Source organism: Toxotes jaculatrix, chromosome 19, assembly GCF_017976425.1.
Source record: "Toxotes jaculatrix isolate fToxJac2 chromosome 19, fToxJac2.pri, whole genome shotgun sequence".
Taxonomy (NCBI): domain Eukaryota; kingdom Metazoa; phylum Chordata; class Actinopteri; family Toxotidae; genus Toxotes; species Toxotes jaculatrix.
In genome coordinates, this window is record NC_054412.1 from 1087873 (window position 1) to 1090976 (window position 3104).

Genomic DNA, 3104 nt, shown 5'->3' on the forward strand with positions numbered 1-3104 from the left:
AAAAGCTGTACTTGTTCAGCTTGTTCGGCTGCTCGGCTCCTTTTCTGTCATTAAAACACAGAGGGGATAAAGTGCATGCTGAATTTATGAAGCCGTCTTTTTCTATTCCTATTGCAAAAACCTCTGTGAGCTCAAAATGATCAAACTACACTTTCACAGACCACGCCGACCTTAGCAACACTGGACTGCTTTCAGGATCAGCCATCAAAAAAAAATCTTTGATCTATAAGAACAGCGACTGAACATATGGAAAATTCATTTTCCTATAAATCAACGCTGTGCAGATTGAAGGAGTCAGAGGGCTCATAAATCATCGGCTCCTGATGGGAGAGTGTGGACTTGCCTTAGTGAAGCCTTATTTACACAATCTGCTCACGCTCTCTGCAGCCGTTGCACACTAAGCCACTTCACAGCCTCGCTGATTTAGGTTTTCTAACCTCATTTCAAGCTCTAAGAATCAGGCCAACATTTACAGTGAATTTTACTAACATTTCTGAAACTCATCAAAATAGAAGAAACAAGAAATAATATAAAAAATGTGCACTTTACAAGTGGATATTGCAGGAGACAGGAGACAGGAGACGGAGTTCAAGCTGACGACGGGGCAGCTCGTGAGTTTTCCAGGTACAAAGACGTCAGAAATACCAAGCGTACGATTTGTCCTCATGTTGTCTCAAACAAAACGCTGACACATCTCAGCATCAACACAGACCGAGCTGAAGGGAACAGCCACCATCAGACTGAACACTGAAAGGCTCTCAGCTTCCTGGCTGCTCTGCAGTCATCTTCAGTCATTACCTGCCTGCGTGGTCACTGTGGTCTCGCTGCTTCCAGCATAGTGTTCTGGTATATATGAAAAAAAAACTAAAATAAGACATGCCCGAGGGCGGAGTCAGACCTGTGGATCAGCATCAGCAGACTCCAGGCATAACAGCTGTTTCACATGTCCCACTAAAACACCAGCAATCTGTTCTGCTTTGTTTGTCCTTGTACTCCTAAAATGAGAGTTAATCTTGTATTACAGGTGTACAAAAGGTCCAACAAAGGAGGTCTGTGCTTTTGAAAAGTTCGGAAACAAAAAGTGTTTTGAGTCTGAGCGAAGCCCTAAAGCACAGAGGAGGAAGATTTATCAGGCTTTGGATTCACAGGTAATACCTGTTGGTTGGAGACAGTTGGGGACAGTTGGAGACATTCATTGTTAGTTTTAGTCTTTTCATGAACATAACAAAAATGAGGAATACCACCAGACTTTAAGGTGCCTTCAAATATCTACCACACGTTCTTACTGCAGCAGTAGGCTGGTTTTTATAAGCCTACTTTATTTTTCGTTATCAAAAAGTGAATCTCCTCCACTGATGAAACAGCTTACACAGATATGCTGAGACTATCGCTGGGGTCCTCTGCCGATGACGCATCCTGTCATGTCAATCCCACGCATGATGAGACAGATTCACTTCTCCACTGAGGCAAATTAACCATCGGTGCATGTATGAGCAGTCCATTTTGATTTTTTAAAGCACCGCCTATCCCTGCTTTGCTCTCAACAGGATATGAAAGATGAGGAGATCGCAGACAGAGAGGAGCGGAAACCCAAAGCAGACACAATAGGAGCGATGGCTATCAGCTCAGCCGGGGCCCGTGAGCCTTTGGTAATTCATGACGCATCAGGAAACTTATTTAGCTTCCCTCGTGCCTGGGCCATTACTGCAGACACCGAATACGCAGCAGGGGAAAGAACATCACTGCTGATGGTGGCACTCAGTTTCTGGAGGAGCGAGAAGGAAACAGACGAGGGAAGGATCAAAGGCTAACAAGCTGGCATCGTTAGGAAACACAGGCGGATGGAATCCATTAAAAGAAGGCCTCTGTAGTTTCCATCGCAATATCCCACACTTGTACAAGCCAGGGAATCGTTTCCCCCTGGGGGTGGAGCTCTCACTTCTGAAGCAGCCAAAGTCCAGAGCAGAGAAAAGAGTTAAGCGTGAGGGTAATGACTCACTAATGAATGTTGACTGACAGGTAATAACAGTAACACACGGTCTGTGGTTTATCCTCTGCATCCACAGCTAAAATAACTACAGAGTCATACGAGAAGTGCTGTGCTGTTATAAACGAATCAGGAATCAAAACCGCTTCGTCACATCATTCCATTCAGTTCCAGCACTTTTCCCAACACTGAAGAAACTGGAAAACTGGAAAACGATCAAAACTCCTTCTGGTCACACTTCTGTAGCTTTTAAAGAGCTGCACTGAGCCTCTGCAGGAAACACACAACAGACACCAGTGGCTCCGACATCCAGGGTGAAGAATAATGTTAATTATTACTCACATCATTAAAAAGGGGCCTCTGTAAGTACCCTGCACTGATCCATTAAAGAAAGCAACTCATGGACGAATCCCAACTATCAGTACTTAACAAGAATTATTGGTAGTTTTGCTGCTTTCAGTGATGGTTTCAGTGTCTCTACTGAATAACAATCAGCACTTCAAAGTCAAACAAAGCACAACACTCACAACAAAATGTTTAGGTTTCTTCTTTTGTCAGATGTGAAACAATTAACTTGAAAAAAACATCAGTTATTAATCATTTAAAGATCCGTTTAACGTTGGAACGAGTAAATAAACAAGCACAAGCATGAGACACATTTCTTGATGTGGCATTTTCCGGGTCATGGTATTTCTGTGCTAAACGAACGCAGCTGGACCTGCTGGAGGTTATTGAAGATGCTGACGACTTAAGAAGGTGAAGCATCTTCAAAAACCTCAAGCAGCAGTGTGTGTGTGTGTGTGTGTGTGTGTGTGTGTGTGTGTGTGTGTGTGTGTGTGTGTGTGTGCGTGTGTGTGCGTGCGTGTTGATGGCGATGAAAGAACATGTGGCCCAGTGTAACAGTGCGCTCACTGATGTGTTTTAATAGTTTCAGGAAACAGCGGAGCTCAGTGGCTCAGAGGAATCAGACACATCAGGCTTTGGATACACACAACACCTGAGAGCAGGACGCATTCATTGCTGGGTTTGATCTTTTCAGGGGTTTTGTTGACAGGAAGGAGGAAATGGAATATCACCCGACTTATCTTCCAACTGTATTAGAAGATTATGATTCCTG